Raw genomic sequence first — 22,752 nt, forward strand, 5'->3', positions numbered from 1 at the left:
CCAATTTCTGATCCAAACCGCTAAATCACCCTCAATCCCATGCCTCCATATTTTCTGCAATAGCCTACCATGGGGAACCTTATCAAACGCTTTATGCTTTACTGAAATCCATGTTGGCTGAATTTATTGAATCACTTGCTTTGAGGAAGGATTTCCTCAGAAACTGGGAGAAAGATCCTAGTGAGGATTCGAGCAATGAGTCCTCCCAGTGATGGAGAGTCAGAAGATTTCTTGGTAGTTCCCACAGTCCACTTTGTCTCCTTTCTTGAAGGCAGTGATGATGGCAGTATTCCTGAGCTTAGCAGGGATTTCTACTTTGTCCCAGATGTTCAGGAACAGTTGGTGAGGATGATGGTTAAGTTCTGCTCCACCAAGTTTGAAAATCTCCATTGGAATCATATCTACTCCTGTAGCTTTTCCATTCTTCATGTGTCTAATAGTGGCTTCAACTTCTGCCATACTCCCAAGGTCATTGTTGGGAGTTGGGGAATCTCCTGAAGTGCATGTCGGAAAGATGTTGTCAAACTTGAAAGTGTTCAGAAAAGATTTACAAGGATGTTGCTAGGATTGGAGGGTTTGAGCTATAGGGAGAGGCTGAGTAGACTGGTGCTATTTTCTCTGGAGCTTCGGAGACTGATAAACCTTATAGAGGTTTATAAAATCGTGAGAGGCATGGATCAGGCGAATAGCCAAAGTCTTTTTCCCAGGGTAGGGGAGTCCAAAACTAGAGAGCAAAGGTTTAAGGTAAGAGGGGAAAGATTTAAAAGGGACCTGAGGGGCAACTTTTACATGCAGAGGCTGGTGTGTGTATAGAACTAGCTGCCAGAGGAAGTGGTGGAGGCTGGTACAATTACAACATTTAAAAGGCATCTCGATGGGAAGGGTTTAGAAAACTACGAGCTAAATTCTGGCAAATGAGACTAGATTAGTTTAGGATGTCTGCTCGGCGTGGACGAGTTGGACCAACAGGTGTGTTTGCATGCTATGTGACTCTATGACTCCATAACTCTATAACTGGATATTTAGTTCTTCTCTTTGCAGAACTCTCTACTTTCTTCAGTATCTGAGTCTTATCCATTTAGTCTATCCTAAACCTATAATGAGCATGAATTCATTGATTCTATGGTCTTACCTGAAATCTGGGTGCCGATATACAATTCTGTCCTCGGCAACCTACCTACCTGTATAATAAAAGTAATTAAACATTGCTTTCCATAGAGTTGCTAATCTGGACACACAGCATTAGATCATTCAATTGGAAAATTGCGACACAAAATGCTGCTGTTCCATTTGGTTTGTTCCATTTGGATAGATTTATGTTGGTTCTATTTAGATACCATTTAGAGTGAAAACCTTCTCTCCCACACCTCATATGAATTACTCAGCATCTCAGCTTCATATCTTTGGTCTGATACTTTTCAGATAATGTAAATTTGAGTTCATTCTTTTACCCTGAACAGGGAAGTTTAATCAAGGAGGCAATAGACACGTGGTGTTTTCTCAAGATTATTAACACAGAACCCACAGCATCTTGATTGGAAATCTGCCATCCATAGATAAAACAAAGATAGGTGAGGCCAGGTAGTGTTGAGGAAGCAGGGAAATTGCTGAAGCACTGAAACATACAAGGCCAAGTAAGTGGCAGATGGGCACAATATTGGAAAGTGAAAGGTTATAGGAAGAATAGAGCAGTCAACTATTTTCTACAAGGGGAAAGTCTTCGGAAATCTGAAGCAAAAAGTGACCTGCAAGGCCTAATTCAGGATTCTTTTAAGGTTAACATTTAGGTTCAGTTGGTAGTTAGGAAGGCAAATGTAATGTTGGCAATCATTTCAATAGGGCTGGAATATAAGAGCAGAGATGTATTGATGTACTGCTGAGGCTGAATAAGGCTGTGGTCAGACCACATTTGGAATATTGTGAGCACTTTTGAACCCCTTGTCTAAGGCAAGATGTGCCAGCATTGGTTGAGGGGGGTGGAGTCCACGGGCAGTTTACAAGAATGATTCTGGTGATGAAGGGCTTGTCATATTGAGGAGCAGTTGAGGTTGTTGGATCTGTACTTAGGGTTTTGAAAAATACGGAGGGGCAAAGGGGTAAGCCCATAAGGCATAGGAGCAGAAATCAGGCCATTCAGCCCATCGAGTCTGCTTTGCCATTCAATCATGGCTGATAAGTTCCTCAACCCCATTCTCCCGCTTTCTCCCTGTTACCCTTGATCCCCTTGATAATCAAGAACCTGTCTATCTCCATCTTAAATATACTCAATGACCTGGCCTCCACAGCCTTATATGGCAGTGAATTCCATAGATTCACCACTCTCTGGCTGAAGAAGTTTCTCCTTATCTCCGTTCTGAAAGGTCTTCCCTTTACTCTAAGGCTGTGCCTTTGGGTCCTAGTCTCTCGTACCAATGGAAACATCCTTGCAACATCCACTCTGTCCAGGCCATTCAGTATTCTGTAAGTTTCAATTAGATCCCCCCTCATCCTTCTAAACTCCATCGAGTATAGACCCAGAGTTCTCAAACATTCCTTATATGTTAAGTTTTTCATTCCTGAGACCATTCTTATGAATCTCCTCTGAACCCGCTCCAGGGCAAGTACATCTTTCCTGAGATATGGGGCCCAAAACTGCACACAATACTCCAAATGTGGCCTGACCAGAGCATTATAGAGCCTCAGGAGTACATCTCTCCTCTCAAAATAAATGCCAAAGTGTTGGGAAAGAGGGTGTTAGGATTTGATTGAAACTTATAGAATAAAAGTACTGAGAGACCTGGATATAGCAGATGTGGAAAAGATGTTTCCACTAGTAGGAGAAACTAGGATCTGAGGGCAAAGACACAGGGTGAAGGGATGACTCTTTAGAACTGAGACAAGGAGGAATTTCTTCAGCTAGAGGGTGGAAATCTTTGCCGTAGAAGGCTGTGGAAGCCAAGTTATTAAGTGTATTTAAGATAGAAATGGATAAGTCCTTGTGAGTAAGGGGTTCAAGGGTTACATGAGAAGGCAGGAAAATGGGATTGAGAAAGATATTAACCATGGCTGAATGGCAGAGCAGGTTCAATGGGCCAAAGGGTTTAATCCTGCTATGATCTCTTATGGTCTTGCCTGGTCTGGCCTACATGTAACTCTGGACTCCCAGCAATGTAGTTGACTCTTAACTGCCCACTGAAATGGCTCAGCAGATCAATCAAATGTACTAATCTCTACAAAGCCTGAAAAAAAGAAATTGAACCAGATAGCATCATCCTAGGAACCAGAAATGACAATATCAAAAATTAGCCCGTTGATCCTGAAAGCCCTCTTTACTAACATCTGGAGGCTAGTGCACAAATGGGCTCTCAGACTAGTCAGGCAATAGCCTGACATAGACATGCTAATGGAATCATATCTTACAATGTCCTAGGCACCACCATTACCATCCCTGAATATATCTGATCCCACTGGCAGGACAGACCCAGCAGAAGTGGTGGCACAGCGGTATACAGTCAGGAGGCAATTGATCTGGGAGTCCTCAACATTGACTCCAGATATGATATCTTGAGACTTTGGTTTTAAAATAGATCCATGGTGCTCGTTCTCTGAGGGTAATTTAATTTTGAGTAAAGGATAAAACAATTTGAGTCAATTTACTGAGTGTATTTACTCCAAAAGAATATGGTACGTCAGTCAAATATTGGACAGAACTTCTGTGTTAATGGGTGAATGTTTATATTGTTGAATCTAAAATAGGCCAGAAACCTATTTGTTTACTTTTCACTTCAGAACTGAAAATTCAAGGTATCAGTTTAGAAGAACCATAGTATTCAGTCCAGAAGAGAAAACAATTTCCTGTAACGGGAGAATCCTGTTTTAATTTAGCAGAACCAGTCAGTATAGCTAAATGCTTTAGTTGGCGGAGATTTTAACCAAGTAGAGTTTGGGCATTTTAAATTACACTCTGCATGCAGGGCATGTCTGTTGTGACAGAGTGCTCATCTGCATCAGTTTTTGAAAGGAGATGTTTACTAATAATAGATTCAGTGTCACAATAGTGGTTCATGTTTCAGGTAGCTACCAATACTGGAGAGGGTACAGGCAGTCAATCCTCAATAGGCAAGACAAGGTACAGTCTAATGCATCACCTGATTGAGATTATCGAAATAAGAGTGCTGGGTGTGAGGTGCTGGTGGATGCTGATCATTGATCACCATTGTCTTTGGTAAGAGTTATATCCAATTGCAAAAAGATAACAATATTGGGGCAAAATGACCTGTAAACCATGTTAAATCACAGACTGACTGGTTCATTTATGCCCTTACATTAATTTTTCTTTTTAATCTCCAAAATGGGCAAGCTCAAAGTGGTGTTAACCAGTGGTTAGGATTTCTCATATTTTACCTAATTCCAAAATACCATTTTTAAAATAAATATAATGAATCCCTTTACAAATTAGGACCTCACACGGAGATATTCTACTTGTTCATGTCATATACCTATTGCTTCTATTACCATTAATTTAGTGGCAATCATGATCTTGTCTGAGGGAAAATGAAGTCTCTCCAAACCCACTACTCACTATCTGGTGGCCATGGATTTGGCAGATCTGATGGTCATTACTACTAAGGTCATACTATTCCAGTTCAATTTATATTACTTCCCATTGTGTTTCCTGGATATCACTCCTGTCTGCAGCATGTGCAATGTCCTGATGTTTACAGCCAGAGACTGCTCAGTCTGGTTCACAGTGACATTTACCTTTGATAGATTTGTGATGATTTGTTCAGAGAAACTGAAAACTAAATATTGCACAATAAGAACTGCAGATGTCATTCTGGCTACAACAGGCATTCTGTTCTGCTTAAAAAACATTCCTTTTTATTTTACACAGAGACCTTTACAAATAATTAAAGAGGTGCCATGGTTCTGTTCCTATAAGGATAGCTATGATACAGAGATTGGATGGGTTGTGTTTGACTGGCTTGATACTTTTTTAACACCATTGCTTCCATTCATTTTTATTGCTCTTTTCAATGCCCTGACAGTCAAGCAAATTTTACTGTTCAGTCATGCCCATAGGAACTGAAGCTTCAAAGCAAAAAAGTGAATCACTCTGATCCAAAAATGGAAAGCAGGAAGAAGTCTGTGATTCTACTCCTCACTGTATCTGGAAGCTTCATACTTCTATGGCTGACATATGCATTATATTTGCTTGGCATCGCATATCACTTAGGTTATGATTTTTTATATATCTTTCAACAAGTCGGAATCATGCTGTATAATGTAAGGTGTTGTGCAAACACGTTTATATATATCATAACTCAGTCTAAGTTCAGAAATCGAATCAACACTGCTGTGAAATATCTATTGTCACAAATTATTAAATTAATTGAGACAAACCAACTCACAATGGGAAAGATGTAGCTGAGATAGGAGAAGTGGTTACCAATGCAGAGCCAGAAGGACAGGCCATGAAGGAGATGTGACAATACCAGGAGTAGTAGGAACTGCAGATGCTGGAGAATCCGAGACAACAAGGTGCAGGGCTGGATGAACACAGCAGGCCAAGCAGCATCATAGGAGCAGAGAGGCTGATGTTTCGGGCCTAGACCCTCCAGAAATCCAGCAATGTCTTACATTTCTGGCAGTTGCCGAGGCAATATTAAATCAATTTGCTTTGAATATCAGGTGTTTTACTTTTGTGACCAACGTGAGACAAAAAGTCTCATGAAGATCCATTAAGACAGGCATCTTGTGTCACAGCGGTAGTGTCCCGAGCTCTGGGAGGCATTGTGAGTGACTAAACCACGCTTTGGAGGAAGTTGCCTGCTGGGAGGAAGAGGAATAGCATAGAGAGAGGAGAGGAGAGGAGCAGAATGGAGTTAACTCAGATTCCTGTGTTGGTGTTGCAGGTGCTGGTTAGGGCCCCATGCACCTCACGGACAGTTGCTGGTGTGGCTGCCTGGGCCCCCTCTATGACTGTTGTTGGAGCTTCTACCAAAGACTCTTGCTGGTCCTGCCCGGGGCCCTCTGAGGCTATTACTGTTACTGCGGGGGCCACTTATAGGAACTGCCAGTGCTGTCAGATGAGGCAGATTTTGGTATTAAAAATATGGTGATCTCAATGTGACAGTCACCAGCTGAAGAGCCTAGCCAGGCATATGCTGCGGTTAGCTGCTGCAGCTGTTTTGGCCCCAGTTATGGCCGCTCAACCCTTCAAGCTTCTCAAGGAGGCTACAGAATGGGGTGTTGAGACTGTCACACATCTCCTGCTGGAAAGATGCAGTGGGTGTTGTCAGGGTTCATCCCGAGCAGCAGTGTGATGCAGGACTCTATGCTCTATAGTCAGTTCCTCAGAGAGCACACTGAGACAAGCATTGACAATGCAAGAAGGACCACCAATTCAGCGAAAGTCACTCTTTGTGAAGTGAAGCCCAAACTTGTTGGTCTTCCAGAGCAAGGTGTTTATCTCGACCAAGTGTTACAGACTGGCACATTCCAAGGTCCAGGACTATGTCCTGAGGGATGCAGTAAAGGTTGGGACAGCTGCAGCCAAGGCACAGTGCGGAAAGACCACTGTCTGAGGTCTTTCTGCTGAAAGTAAATGGGCATCCGTTCAGTTATCGGACCCTTGTGCCTCAAGTATCTGTAAATACAATCTTGAGATGCCCTTGGTGTGTCTGTTGGATAAAGTCAAACTCCAATGTTAGTTTAAAAACTGAAAGAACTGGGGACAATTAGGTACCCTAACCCTGGTTGGGTCATCAGGTGGTGGAGAAGAGGAAGGTGCTTTCCTCACTCCTCGCTCCCTCCCAGACAGTTTTATCACGTGTGGGGCCTCTGTTCTCAGTGTCAGGAGAGGTGCCAGGCCCTGAGTCTCCACAAACTGGGGTCCCAGTACCAGAGCATCCCCCCTGGAAGACCATAAGTAAACACCCGGCTGTGACCTTGGGGGTGGGGGGTTGGCACAGGTGTTGGTTGTGGTTGAGCAGTGTCCTTGGAGGGTGGTTTGGCTGGGGGATGGTGTTGCTAGGGGCGGTGAATGCCGCTGGACAGTGTTGATCCTGTGGGTAGTGTCGCTTGAAAGCGGAAACTGTGGGGTTAGTGTCGCTGGGGGCGTGTTGCTGATGGCGGTGTTCTTGGGGTCAGTGTCATTGGGGGGCGGTTACTGTGGGGGCAGTGTTGCTGGAGGTTGGTGATCCTGGGGAGGGTGTCACTGTGGAGTGATATCCCTGCTGGTGTTGATGCTGGGGGAATGGAACCAGCTGGTGGCAATGGACCACCCTCCCCCCAGAATCTGCCCCCCCTCCCCCCACCATGATCAGGGAGGAGCTGGTGGCTGAGGACAACTGCCCGGAGGAGGACTGAGTCATAGAGGTGTGTGCTGAGGAAGAAGTGGAGTTATTTCTCCACCAAGCTTTTAGATTCCTTAATGCACCCCAGCGAATCCAGCTGGCTCTGGTCTGTTGGAACAGTTTTGAACTGGTCTACTGCTCCACTGGGGCAGCTCTAAGTGTTCCCAGGATGACCTCAACAGACCCATGAGGAAGGAGAGGGCCCTTTGTGCCCTTTCTTCCTCCACAGAGAGGTTTTAAGTTTGGTGATGGTAGCACACTGCTGCTGACATGAAGACTACCTTCGCCAGCCTCAACATCAACGGCAGCCAGACGTCACAATGCAGATTCCAGAACTTCTTGGTCCTCCAGGACAGGAAGTATGCAGTGTGCTTCCTGCAAGAAACCCATAGCACCCTTGGAGACAAAGCCACCTGGCTCCTGAAGAGGTCTACGTGTCACCTCACCACCAATACTGGCAGGCTGGCCATCTTGTTGGTCTGACATTTTCAGCTGGAGATTTTGGGGATCAAGGCCTTTGCTCCACCAAGTCTGGCTAGGGGATGCAGCTCTGGTCGGGCAGCTCACCTCACGTCTGTCGATGAAGGCCAGTGCAATATATCCTTGGGTAGGCGAATTTTAATTACACCCTCAAGGAGGACAACCACTGTGGACCCCAGTCTGGTTTCAAAGTTGAGATACTTTGTCAAGTCCTTAGACTTGGCAGGCATCTGGCAAAATCTGCATTGTGACTCTATCACCGTCACCTTTATATGGCCTATGGGGGGACAGAGTGTCCAGAATTGACCACCTGTACACCTCCATGTGGCAGGTACAGTTCACCAATCACAAGCTGGCATGGGCGTTCTGTGCCAGGGCAAAGTCAGTGTACTGGCACTTCAACAACCTGTTGCTGGAAAGCGAGTGGTTCTGGGACTGGTTTGTCACTGGGACTGGAGAAGGAAGCAGGTGGGGTGGCAGGGGGTGGTTTTCCCTCTTTGAGGCTATGGTGGGAAGTGGGCAAGACTCACGTCCATGCCTTCTCTCAGCAGTACATGTGGGGGTCGACAAAGAGGTGGAAATCCAGGACTGGGGAGTCGGAGAAGGAGAATGAGTCATGTCACGGTCAGCCCAATGCCCTGGCCCTCTTGGGGGGGTGTACAAAGAGAAGGCAGCCATGATCAGGGGTGCATACATGAGGAACTGGACCATGGCTCTCCCATCTTCCACTCACTGGAAAAGAAAAGGTGTGCTGCCCATCATCAGCTCCTTGTGCTGTTGGCCGACAACTGGTCCCTCATTTCAGATCTGGAGGGTATCAGGACCCAGATTCACACCTATTACTTGGCTCTGTTCACTCTGGACCAGTCCAGCAAGGATGTTCACAGAGTGTTGTGGGAGGATATGTCACAGCTCAGCTTGGAGAATGACAGAAGGCTCAATACTACTGTTACCTTTGACGAGCTGACGGGCACCTTCGACTGGCTCTCGAGGGGCAAGTCCCCAGGACTGGATGGGCTGACTGTGGAGTTCTTCAGGGCATTCTGGAATGTCCTGGGTGGGGGGGTGACTACGCGCAGGTCCTGGGGGAGTGTCTTACAGCCTGAGAGCTGCCCCTTTCTTGGCGCAGGGTGGTCATCATGCCGCTGCCAAAGAAGGGGGGCCTTAATTCTCTCAAGAAGTGGCGTCCAGTCTCCCTCCTCAGCACACATTACAGAATTTTCACCAGGGCGTTGGCTCCTTGCCTGGCATCCGTTGTGGCCTATATGATCCACCCTGACCTGTCACACACCATTCCAGGCCGGAGGAGTCACGACAACTTTGATCTGGTCTGGGACCTAATCCATTTTTGTCAGAGGACTGGCCTGTCAAGTGCCTTTCTGTTTCTCAATCAGGAGAAAGAGTTTGACAGGGTCGATCACAATATCTGCTCAGGACTCTGTGGGCATTTGGGTTCAGGACGCTGTTCGTTGCCCAGATGTGAATTTCCTACGCTGCTGCAGAGTGTCTGCTTTGTGTTAATGGGTCCATCATGGTGCCCCTTCATTTTGGGAGAGGAGTACATCAGGGCTGTCCCTTGTCTGGCCAGCTGTATTCCCTGTGCGTGGAGTCTTTCCTGTGCCTCTTGTGGAGGAGGTTGTCAATATTGGTTCTCTGCGGGCCACTCATGGGCATGGTCCTTTTGAGTTACACTGATGACATGCTCCTCACTTTCACTGACCCAGCCGACCTGGGGAAGATGCATGAGTGCCAGGCAGTGTACTTGGCAGCATTTTCCACCAGGATCAACTGGGCTAAATGTTCAAGACTCCTGGTCAGTCCATGGCGGATGGACTCTCTGCCAGAGGAGCTACGGGAGTCAGCTGGAGTACCACCCATCTCCTCTATCTGTGGGTGTACCTTAGCTGAGGATTCCTGGCTGGTGAATTGCCAGGAGCTGGAGGTCAAAGTCTCTGCTCACGTAGGCTGCTGGCCAGGGGACTGATCCAAGTGCTGTCTTACAGGAGCCGAGTGCTGCTCATAAACCAGCTGGTGGCTCCCATGTTATGGGGCTGGCTGGGCCCATTGCTCCCTCCTCCTGGTTTTTGTCGCTGACATCCAAAGAACATTGTTTCACTTCTTCTGGGACAAAACGACGCGCTGGGTCACAGCACAGGTTCTGAATCTCCCTATTGAGGAGGGCGGTCAGTTGCTGGTGTGTGCCTGCACCCAGGTGGTGACATTTCACCGTTAGACCTTGCAGCGAAACCTTTACGTTGAGAATCCTCCCATTTGGCGCGCCCTGGCGACATTTTTTTCCACCACTACGACACGCAACTCCTGTTTATCAATCATGACGGTTTGGAGGTCGCCCTCAGGACACTGCCTGTCTTTTACCAGGACGTGATCACTGTCTGGGACATGGTCGACTCGTGCTGAGCCTACCCTCCAGCAGGAGTGGCAGCCATCGTTAGAGAGCCGCTGCTCAGGAATCTGCACCTCCACAATCGCAGGTTTGAGTGGCCGGCAGATGGGAGGGCTGTGGCTGTGGGGATGACCAGTGCCGGGGAAGTGCTGGGTGATGGGGGACCTGGGCTGGATGCTGCCACAAGAATTGGCACGCAGCGCCATGGTAGATGTCCAGCTTGTGACCACTGCCATCCATTGGCTTAAAACAGCGATGTTTGGACCTGACACTGTGCAGCAGTTGGAGGATGGTCAAGTGTGCAATGAAATCCCGTCTGTGCGTAGCCCTTTCAGACAGAATTTCACACTGGGCCCAGGATCCCATACATCCCTCGGGAGCCTGGGCCCCACAACCTGAGCTGCCTTTGGAATATGTGTTGTATGTCTTTCAGGGGCGCAAAATGGCAGGCTCTGTACAAACTGCTGCAGCACATCATCCACTTCTCCTCCTTTATCCAGCACATGGACATGCGTTGGTGTGCCCATTTACTGCTGGGTGCTGGGGATCCCCAATGTAGGATTCTCTCTGCGAGGGTCCTCCCTCATTCCCTCAGTGATCTGGGGTTGCGGGGAAGGAAGGTGTTGCACACAGTGGTCCCATGTAGTCACAGATTGTGGTGGTTGATGGCCTCCCAGCCCAACTGTCTCTTTTGGGGAGCTGTGGACCATTTATGTTGGGTGTGAGCATTTGCACCCCCTTTTTATTTATCTCAAAGACTTTTTCCTCAGCTTTTGGTTGCATTTCAGCCCCACGTTCCTGATCTCTGGGTTCCCAGTGCAGAGGGGAGTGGGCAGGATGGAGGATCTTCTCGTGGGTCTCCTCCTGGGTCTGGCCAAACTGGCCATTAACAGGTCCAGGCAGCAGGCCAGGAAAGGGGTCATTATGGCCGACTGCCTGCCCCTCTACTGCGGCAATATCGAGCTCGGATGTCCCTGGAAAAGGAGCACACGGTTTCCACTGACACGCTCAATGATTTTAGGGGGAGGTGTGTGCCACGCGGTGTAGAGGGCTTCACTTCCCCCTCCAACTCTATTTTGATTTGATCCCGACCCTCCCCTTCATCTTTCTTCCACATAGGCATTGCTCCTCGGGGCTCTGTTTGTCACTGGTTCTTTGGCCACATGCGGATTTTTCCTGGTGGTGGGAATGTAAATAAAGTTATTTACACACTTGGTGTTTCTCACTGTGTCTTGCGCGCGCGGGCGCGCGCACACACACACAGCATCGGTGCTGGGGACAATAAGCACTACTGCCATATGGCAGTCGTGTAGGGGTAAGAAAAATTCTGGAAATATTCACCAAAAAATTCCAATTGAGATTTGATGATGACTTAAATTCTAAAACCATACAAACAATTAAAAAAACACACAACAGCACCGGAAATAGGAGCAGTGTAGATCATATGGCTCAAATCATTCCAAGTTCAACAACTTTATGGCAAAAATTATCCGACCTCAACAAGGACAAGAAAGCAGTGCTTCTGCTGCTTCTTGAGTGTGGTTAAGGACATTATTATAAGACAGCTTCGGCCTCTGGCATGACAGGATCGATCCTTTGAAAATAACAAGCGTGAGTGAGAGAGAGAAACGGACAGAGAGAGAGAGATTCCATTGCATAGTCTATGCCAGTTCTCCCTCAGTGCTCCCTTTAAGTGGTTCTGACCATGGAAAAGAGATGTGTCAGCAACAAGGTATGGTGAGGGTGGAAATCATTAGGAATAAATAGGAGATGCCCCTGCCCATGTTTGATCTGATGTCAGAAAACTTTATTGGGGCAGGAGTCAATGTTAAATATTCCCTGGGGAACACATTTCCAAGTAGATCGGGTGGTGAAGAAGGTGTATGGAATGCTTGCCATTTTTGGTCGTGGAAATGAGCGCAAGAGTCAAGATGCCATGTTGCAGCTTCACAAAACTTTGGTTAGACCACACTTAGAGTATTGCATTCACTTCTGGTCGTCACATCACAGGAAGGATGTGGAGGCTTTGGAGAGAATGCAGAAGAGGTTTACCAGGATGCTGCCTGGATTAGAGGGTATAAACTATAAAGGAGAGGCTAGAAAAATTTGGGTTGTTTTCTCTGGAGTGGTGGAGGCTGGGGTGAGACATGATAGAAGCTATGAAATTATGAGATGCATAGATAAGGTTGATGGTCAGAATCTTTTTCCCAAAGTTTAAATGTCTAAAACTAGGGGCATGCATTTGAGGAGAGAGGGGGAAAGTTCAAAGGAGACATGATGGGTAAGTTTTTTACAGAGAGTGGTAGAAGTCTGGAATGTACTGCCAGGGTAGTGGTGGAGGCAGGTATGATAGGAGCATTTAAGGGACTTTTAGATAATCATATGAATATACATGGAATGGAGGGATATGGACCTAGGGCAGGCAGAAGGGATTAGTTTAATTTGGTGGCATGTTCAGCACAATTTCGTGGGCCAAAGGGCCCATTCCTAGGCTGTACAGTTCTATGTTCTAACTCTATTCAACAAAGCTGCCCCTAACCAAGCTGTTCCAAGGGACCTACAACACTGGTATTAGTCTGGCAATGTGGCAAATTTCCCAAATATATCCTAATGTATCAACAGCAGGAATCCCTCAATGCAGCTATTTGCCATCTTATCTGTACTCTACATGATTACCAACGTGATGGAAAGGATCACTATTAAGCAGCACTTGCAAAGTTATGACATGCTCATAGGTGGTCAGTGTGCTTTCACAGTGCCAGATGCCTCCTGACCACATTGAAATATTGATGCACACATGTGAAAAAGAGATGTACTCCAGAGGTGAACTGACAGTGACTGCCATTGAGGTAAAGGTCACATTTGACTGAGTATGGCATCAAAGAGCCCAACCCTTCTTCAGGATAGTGTCCTTGGCCCAACCATCTTCAGTTGCTTCATGAATCACCTTTGTTCTATCATAAGTTCAGAAGTAGAAGGCTCACTAACAATTGCAAATTGTACAGCACCATTTGTGATTCCTCAATTCCTGAAGCAGTCCATGTCCAAATGATGCAAGACCTGGACAATATCCAGGCTCAGGTCAACAAATAGCAAGTAATGTTCACTCTACACGAGTATCAGTCAATGGCCATCTTGAGCAAGAGAGAACATAACTGTTGATTCTTCACCTTCAATGACATTATCGATATTAGATTCCTTAATATCAACATTGTGACAGTTACCATGGACCAGGGTGAGTGTGTAATGGAGGAACGATAGATGGGGTTGCAGCTCAGGGTGGTGAAGCAGCACAGGTGTGGGAATGAGGCAGGGGCCATGGAGGGGGAGCTGCAACATTGGGAGACTGCAAATCAGGTGAATGAAACATCTGCTCTGTGTTAGGTTGAAATAAAGAGACTTATCAGCCAGGCATCTTCAAAAAACACAATAGTGATTTGTAATCAAAACACAACTTATTTAACGAGGATTTAATCCTTGATTAACATAACCATCAGTAAATTATAAGTATAAATAATCATCTGTTCTGTGATCTCAGAGAGACAGACATACACACATTCACACACACACACACGCACACCCCCAGACAGGTGCACACAGCCAGACAGGCGCACACACACACACACACACACGCGCGTGCACATGCACACATACAATCTGCAGAGGTTGTCTTTCCGAAATAAAGTAATATTTTGTCCAATTTTTTTTTTGTTCTTGCAGTGAAAATAAATGATTGTATATGCAATGTCCACATCATCTATAATTCTGTGTTTTGGACCTTGGAGATAATGCCGATGAAACGTGCAGTTCCTTGCATGACCTTGGCAGACACAACATGTTCAGAAATTACAGCATTGTTAAGATCTTTCAGACAATCCTTGAGAAGGACAAATAGGTTTGTCCCTGAACCCAGAAGAGGGTATTCCAGCAAAAAGGAAAAATCATCTGGTCAGCTATGTCACAGGCTTCTTGTCCATTCAAAAAATTCCAGTTAACAGAAGCATTCTCTATCTAGTCCCTGTTCAAACAAGCCCAACAGGGTCCTAAAGCAGAGCCTGGTCTTCACTGGTCTCAGATTTTCCCTGCCATTGGGTGCAGACCTCCCTCTGTTGGGACCATCTGGTGGTTAGTGCACAATGAACATTCCACATCAAAGGAATCCACAAGCAGGCCGCTTCATCCCAACCCTGCCACACATTCAAATGAATTTGGGAGCTGGAACATCAGGAACTTGATGAACAACACCAACAACAATGGACCTGAAAGCCACACTGCTGCCTTCACCCAGCACTACGACATTAACTTAAAGAACAAGGTGGCAGTCACACCTTCTTCTGGAGAAGCAAAAGCAGAATAAGGTCTCTATAGGATTGGCTTCACCATAAGAAACAAACTAGTCACAGGTGGCCTTCATCAGCCAAGGCATTGAGTATAGGAGTTGGGACGTTATGTTACAGTTGTATAAGTCAGTAGTGAGGCCACACTTGGAGTATTGTGTACAGTTTTGGTTACCCTGTTATAGGAAAGACATAAGACCATAAGACCATAAGACACAGGAGCAGAAATTAGGCCATTCAACTCATCGAGTCTGCTCCGCCATTCAATCATGGCTGATAAGTTTCTTAACCCCATTCTTCTGCTTTCTTCCTGTAACCCTTGATCCCCTTGACAATCAAGAACCTATCTATCTCAGTATTAAATATCCTCAATGACCTGGCCTCCACAGCCTTTTGTGGTAGTGAATTCCATAGATTCACCACTCTCTGGCTGAAGAAGTTTCTCCTTATCTCTGTTCTAAAAGGTCCTCCCTTTACTCTAAGGCGGTGCCTCTCCTACCGATGGAAACATCTTTGCAACATCCACTCTGTCCAGGCCATTCAATATTCTGTAAGTTTCAATTAGATCCCCCCCTCATCCTTCTAAACTCCATCAAGTATAGATCCAGAGTCCTCAAAAATTCCTCATATGTAATGCTTTTCATTCGTAGTTAAACTGGAAAGTGTGCAAAGAAGAGTTATGCGGATGTTGCAAGGACTAGTAGGCCTGAGTAATAGGGAGAGGTTGGCCAGGATAGGACTTTATTCCTTGGAAGGTAGGAGAATGAGGGGTGACCTTATTGAGGTGTATAAAATCATGAGTGTCATAGATAGGATGAATGCATATAGTCTTTTTCCCAGGGATGGAGAATTGAAAACTAGAGGGCATGGGTTTAAGGTGAGAGGGGAAAGATTTAAGAAGGACCTGAGAGGCAACTTCTTCATGCAGAGAGTGGTGCATATGTGGAACGGACTGCCAGAGAAAGTGCTGAAGCAAATACAAAATCAACATTTAAAAAACATTTGGATAGGTAAATGGATAGGAAGGATTTAGAGGAATATGGTCCAGATGCAGGCAGTTGAAACTAGCTGAGTGGGCACCAGGGTCAGCATGGGCCAGTTTGGGCTGAAGGGCTTGTTTCCATGCTGTATTACTCTTTGAATCTATGACTCCATGATTCTTGTCAGGCATCTGAGCAAATACCCCTGTGAAGTAAATGAGCACTTCATGACCCTACGACACACCCTGGACCAGAAGCAGTGCATCACAGCCCTCTGTGCCTGTGCTCTTAATCTAGACACAATGGACAAGACAAAAGAGTCATTCCAAACCAGCCTCGAACTATCGCTGTCCCACTGAAGAAAGTGTTTCTCAGGTGGTGCCCCACAGCCGACCTGATGATGACCAAGATACCTGAGTCACAGAGTGCCCACAGCATCTGGTCCACCCTAAAACCCTCCACAGTCAGCAGCAGTGTGGAGACCCTCAGCCTCTCGACCAGGAAACTCCAAGTCTGGCTCAGTGAGAATAAGCAGGAGATCCAGGATCTCCTTGATCGCAAACATGAGGTATTCCTGAATAGGCAGCTCCACCAAAACCCGAGCTAAAGGAATCGAATGGGAACACAACTGAAGGCCAAAGTGTAACAAAGAAGCTGTGACCTAAAGAATGGATGATGGGTGGAGAGAGTCAGCAGAAGAGTCAGTGACTCACTGACAACCACAATGTGCGGTGCTTCTTCAGTGCAATCACAGCCATCTACAGCTCATGTACCCAGGGAGTGACCCCACTGAGAGCCAAAAACAGAGAGTCGCTCATCAAAGACCGAGAGGCAGTCAACACTCGCTGGTGAGAGCACTTCGAGGGCCTCCTCTGCCAATTTTCATCCTTTGACACAAATGCTCCTGTTACCATCCTCACAACACATTACCCATCACCGTCTCAGCACAGCTCCAACCCACCATGAGGGCAAAAACCTCTGACAGCTGAACAACAAGGCCTCCAGCACAGATGGAAATCCCTGGCGAAGGACTAAAATATGGCGGAGAGTCATTCCTGACATAAATCCACAACTCATCATCCTTGTCTGGAATGAAGGGATCATGCTGGGAGATCTCAGAGACACTGTAATTATGACCATCCTTAGTAAAGGAGATCGTAGGAACTGCATATGCTGAAGAATCTGAGATAACAAGGTGTAGAGCTGGATGAACACAGCAGGCCAAGCAGTATCAGAGGAGTAGAAAAGCTGACGTTTCGGGCCTAGAATTTCTGAAGAAGGGTCTAGGCCCGAAACGTCAGCTTTCCTGCTCCTCTGATGCTGCTTGGTCTGTTGTGGTCATCCAGCTCTACACCTTGTTATCTCAGTAAAGGAGACATCTCCAACCGCACAGGCAGATTTCCCCACTGTCTGACATGGGAAAGGACATCACGAGAATCCTCCTCAGTTCCCTCCTCCCAATGCAGCTTCCGCCCGTCAAGAGACAGAATGGACAGGATTTTCAGTGTGTTGTAAATCTAAGCATAGTGCAGGGAACAGCAGCAACATCCGTACATGTCCTTCTTCAAACTCACACAGGCCTTCGACCCTGTCAACTGTGAGGGATTATGGGATATTTTCCTCAAATTTGGATGCCCACAGAATTCTGTCACCATTCTCTGCTTGCTTCACAATGACATTCAAGCTGTCTTCACCAACACATTTGCCACATGCATGAGCCATATGTGATAGAACTAAGTAATTTTGCAACCAACAAATTAGATCTAAGGACAAAAACAGAAGTTGCTGGAAAAGCTCAGCAGGCTGCATCTATGAAGAGAAATCAAAGTTAACTTTTGGGCCGACCTGAAATGTTAACTCTGATTCCTCTTCACAGATACTGCCAGATCTGCTGAACTTCTCCAGCAACTTCTGTTTATGTTTCTGATTCACAGCATCTGCAGCTCTTTAGGTTTTTAAATTAGATCTAAGCCCTGCAGTCCTGCTTCAACTAATTGTGAATGATGGTGAACAACTAAACAACTCATTGCAGGAGGAGCCTCCACATAAATCTCCAATAATCAACAATGGGTGAGCCCAATACATCAGTGTAAAGATAAGGCTAAACTCATTCACAAAAATCTTCAGACAGAAATGCTGATGAGTTCATCCATCTTGGCCTCCTCTAGCAAGCAAGGGCTAGGGCCTTGATAACATTGCAGCAATGGGACAGATGAAATGTTGCACCCCTAGTCAAGCAGCTCCTGCTGAGCTACAACTCTGGCAACTACCTGTGAGAGTGGAAATTTGCCCAGGTATGTGCTGTGCATAAAAAGCAGGACAAAGCCAACCCAACGAATTACCGCCCCATCAATATGTTCTCGATCATGAAAATGCGAAGGAAAGTTACATCAACTGCGCTTTGAAACAGCACCTGCTTAACAACAACCTGCTCAGTGATGCCCAGTTTGAGTTCTGCCAGGGCCACTCAGCTCCTGACCTCATTACAGCCTTGGTTCAAACATGGACAGAAAGGGCTAAATTTCAGAGATGGGGTGAGTCTGATTGTGCTTAACATCAAAGGTTGCACTTGGCCCAGTGTGGCATTTAGGAGCCTGAACAAAACTGGAGTCAATGGAGATTAGGGGGAAACTTTCCATTGGTTCGAGTCATCCCTGGCAGAAAGGAAGAAAGTTGTGGTTGTTGAGGTCAGTCATCATAGCTGCAGGACATCTCTGCAGGAGTTCCTCAAGGGAGTGTCTTAATTTTGCCCATCTTCAGCAGTTTCATCAATGGACGTCCCCTCCTCTCCATCATAGGGTCAGACATTGGGGATGTTAGCTAATGATTACAGAATGTTCAGCAGCATTTGTGACTACTCAGATACTGAAGCACTCCATATCCAAGTGCAGTGGGACCTGGACAACATCCAGGCTTGGGGTGAAAAGTTGCAAATACCATTCACGCTACATAAATGCCAGACAATGATCATCTCTATCAATAGAGAATCAAACTATTGTCATAGACTTGCTTGCTGAGACAATGGGTTTGGCAGCAAACGTTTTGTCACCCTGTGAGGTAACATCATCAGTGCGCCTCCGGTGAAGTGTTGGTATTCTGTCCCACTTGTTATTTATATGCCTCAATTTGCTGAGGTGGTTGGTATTACTTCCAGTTCTGTTTCTCAGTGGTTAGTACAGAGGGTTGAATTCAACATATTTATAGCTGAAGTTCCAGTTGGAATACCAGGCTTCCAGGTAGTCTCTGGTGAGTCTCTGTTTGGCTTGTGCGATTATGGATGTGTTGTCCCAGTGCAATTTGTGTCCCTTGTTGCCATGTGTAGTGAGACAAGAGAGAATTGGTCATGTCTCTTGGTGGCTAGTTGGTGTTTGTGTATTCATATTATCAGTTTTCTTCCGGTTTGGCCTATGTAGTGTTTCTCACAGTCCTTGCAAGGTATTTTGGATATTACACTGGTTTTGCTGGTTTTGGGTACAGGATCCCTTATGTTCGTCAGTAGCTGTCACAAGGTGGTTGTTGGTTTGTGGGCTACTCTGATACCAAGGGGTCTGAGTAGTCTTGTGGTCATCTCTGACATGTCCTTGATGTATGGTAGGGTGATTAGTGAGTCTGGTCATGTTGTGTCTTCCTTTTGTGGTCTGTCTTGGTCTGACTCTCTATCACATGAGGAGCATGGAGAGGGTGAAAAGCCAAGGTATCTTTTCTCAGGGAGGGGAGTCCAAAACTAGAGGACATAGGTTGAAGGTGAGAGTGGAAAGATTTAAAAGAGACCTGAAGGACAACTTATTCACGCAGAGTTTGAAGTATGGATCAAGCTGCCGGAGGAAGTGGGAGAGGCTGGTATGATTGCAACGTTTAAAAGGCATCTGGATGGGTACATGATTAGGAAGGGTTTAGAGGGATATGAGTCAAATGCTGGCATATACGACTTGGTCAGATTGAGTTATCTGGTCAACGTGGTCAAGTTGGTCTGAAGGGTCTGTTTTTGCACTGTATGACTTTCTAAGTCTATATCTCCCGCTCTACCATTACCATCAAGCCAGGGGTTCAACCCTGGTTCAATGAGGAGTACAAAACTGCATGCAAGTAGCAGCACCTTATACCAATATATGACGTGACAACTTGGTGAAGCTACAAAACAGGACTACTTGTGTACGCATCTAGTGATTGACAGAGCTAAGTGATTATGCAACCAATGAAACTCTGCTTTCTCCCTATCGATGTTGCCAGACCTGCTGTGTTCCAGCAATAATTTTGGTTTTTGCATCAACTCTAAGCTCTGCAGCCTTGTCATGTTTAGTCATAAAAGATCGTGGGCAATTAAGCAAACAATTGAAAGAGGAGGCTGCCCACCAACAACTAAATCCTCAGTGATGGGGGAACGCAACACATCAGTGCAAAAATATGGCTGAAGTATTTGCAACAATATTCAACTAAAAATACCGAGGAGTTGATCCATTTCAGCCTCCTCCTGAGGTTACCACGTTCACAGATACCAGTCTCCAGCCAATTGAATTCACTACACCTGACATTACAGACCAACTGGAGACATAGGATGCTGCAAATGTTGTGGGTCCTGACAACATCAGTCTCTAAAAATTGTCACATATCGAGCTGAGATGTTCCAGTACAGCTAAAGCATTGTACATACCCACAAACATTATCTAGGCATGTTCTGCACATAAACATGAGGGACGTTCTGATGTGGTCAATTAACAACTCATCTGTTCATTCTCTAATGTGAAAATATGAAGGAAGGTGTGATCAACAGTGTTATAAAGCAATACCTGATCAGCAATAATCTGCTCACTGACGTCCAGTTTGGGTTCTGCCACTCAGCTGATTACAGCTTTGGTTCAAAGATGTTAAACTTCAGAGGAGAAGTGAGAGTAATTACCCTTAACTTCAAGGCACCACATTTAACTGAGTGTAACATTAGGGGCCCAAATAAAACTACAGTCGATGAAAATCCTGAGAAAACTTGTTGCTGGTTGCAGTAGTAACTAGCAAGAAGGAAGATAGCTGTTGCTGCTAGTGTCAGAAATCTCAGCTCCAGGACATCTCTGCAGGAATTTCTATGGGAATGTCCTCAGCCCAACCATCTTCAGCTGTTTCGTCAATGAACTTCCCTCCCAAATAAGGTCAGAAGTGGAAATGTTCACTGCTGACTGCACAATGTCCAGCACCATTCACAACTTCTCAGGTACTTAAACAGTCCAGGTCCAAATGCAGCACGACCTGGAGAACACCAGGCTTGGTCTCTCAGATGACAAGTAACACTTGCGCTGCACAAGTTCCCAGTCGAGAGCCATCTCCAAGAGTGAGAATCACATCATCGTTCCTTAGCATTCAATTTCCATCTCTAAATACTGACAGTAACAACATCCTGTGGTTACCATTAACAAGAAACTGAACTAGACTCGCCATATAAACCGTGTGGCTCCAAAATCAGTTCAGGGACTATGTCTCCTGCAGCAAATAACTCAATCATGACTCCCAAAAATCTGCACACCATCTGTGTAATGGAATATTCTGCTTGTCTGGATGAGTGCAGCTCCAATAACACTCAAGAAGCTTGACACCATGCAGGGCAAAGCAGTCTGCTTGGTTGGCATGTCATCCACAAATATTCAACCCCTGCAGGAGGAGCAGCAGAGTGGACCATCTACAACAACAACGAAAATAAAGTTGCTGGAAAAGCTCAGGTGGTCGGCAGCATCTGTGAAGGACCATCTACAAGATATACTGCACAAATTTACCAAGGCTCTAAAGAAAGTACATTCCAAACACATGAGATAACAAGGTATAGAGCTGGATGAACTTAGCAGGCCAAGCAGCATCAGAGGAGCAGGGAAGCTGACGTTTCGGGCCTAGACCCTTCTTCAGAAAATGTTCATGGTGTTGTCCTTGTTCACCTTTCCCAAGTACATAACCTCTCATATTTTCCAACATGAATTGTATTTGCCATTGCTCTGCAGAGCTGACCAATCTGTCGATACTCTCCTTCAGTTTACACCCTCCTCCTCACTACTGACCACCCGAACAATTTTCATGTCATATGTAAACTTCTTGATCATTTCACCTGCATTTATTTCCAAATCTGGAAAACACACCATAAATATCAAGGGCTGCAGTAGCAAGCTCTATGCAATCCCACTGAAAATAGACTTCAAGTCATAGAAGCATCCATGTACCATCTCCCACTGTTTCCTGCCTCTCAACCAGTTTTGGATCCAATGTGCCATTTTGCTTTGTATCCCATGGGCCTTTACTTGACTAGCCTTCAATGAAGGAATTTATCAAGAGCTTGCTAAAATCCATGTAGATTAAAGCAAATGCATTACCATCATTAACAATCTTAGTTTTCTCCTCAATAAAGAAAACATGTTTATTAATCACAACCTTCCACAAATAATTTTTTACTGATTATCCCTAATTTACATCTGTATTGACAAGAATTCTTTCTAATAACTTCCCCACCACAGAGGTTACACTGATTGGGCTGTTATTTCCTGGCCTACCACTTCCTCCATTACTGGGACACTTGGATCATGTTAGCAGTTTCCCAGTTATCTTGCACTTCACCTGTGAACAGAAAGAATTTGAAAATTACTGCCGGGGCCTTGAATCTATCCTTCTTTGACTCCCTTAACAGCATCGGATGCAACTCATCTCTACCTTCATGTTAATCCACTTTTAGGGCTGCTGAACTGTGCAGTAACTCCACGCACTCTACAGAAATTTTGTCGAATTGTTCCGTCTATCCGATCTGTCATCCATACCTTTGTTGGCCTTTTCCATTGTGAAGATGAACACAAATGATTCATTGTGTCCACATCTTCCACATCCACAAGCAGATTACCAGAATGCTCGCTAATGGGTCTTACACTTCCTATAGTTACCCTCTTGTTCTTTAAATATTGAAAGACCTGTATGAGTTTTCATTTATTCGACCAGCCTGTGCTTTCTCATAAATTCATTTATTTTGATAATTTCCTCCAACTACACTGATTTGACTCCTCTAGATTGTCACCTGTGTTGAATGTTTCAATTTTGATCAAATGTAAAGCTATTTAATCATAAAACTGTTCAATTTAGCTCATCAACGTCTTATCCTCAGTCACTTCATGGCTGACAGTTATTTCAAACAACTGCACAAAGTCAACTCCCCAACACTGCAATCCCCCCCTCCTTGACTGATCCCTACCCAACAC

At 45.5% G+C, this 22,752-nt stretch overlaps 1 pseudogene; it reads right to left on the bottom strand.

The window, feature by feature from the left end:
* LOC125488027 overlaps positions 1-22,752 on the bottom strand; it is a 297,359-nt pseudogene that overhangs the window by 49,814 nt on the left and 224,793 nt on the right.

The sequence above is a fragment of the Rhincodon typus genome, chromosome 48 (assembly GCF_021869965.1).
Source record: "Rhincodon typus isolate 14 chromosome 48, sRhiTyp1.1, whole genome shotgun sequence".
Lineage (NCBI taxonomy): Eukaryota > Metazoa > Chordata > Chondrichthyes > Orectolobiformes > Rhincodontidae > Rhincodon > Rhincodon typus.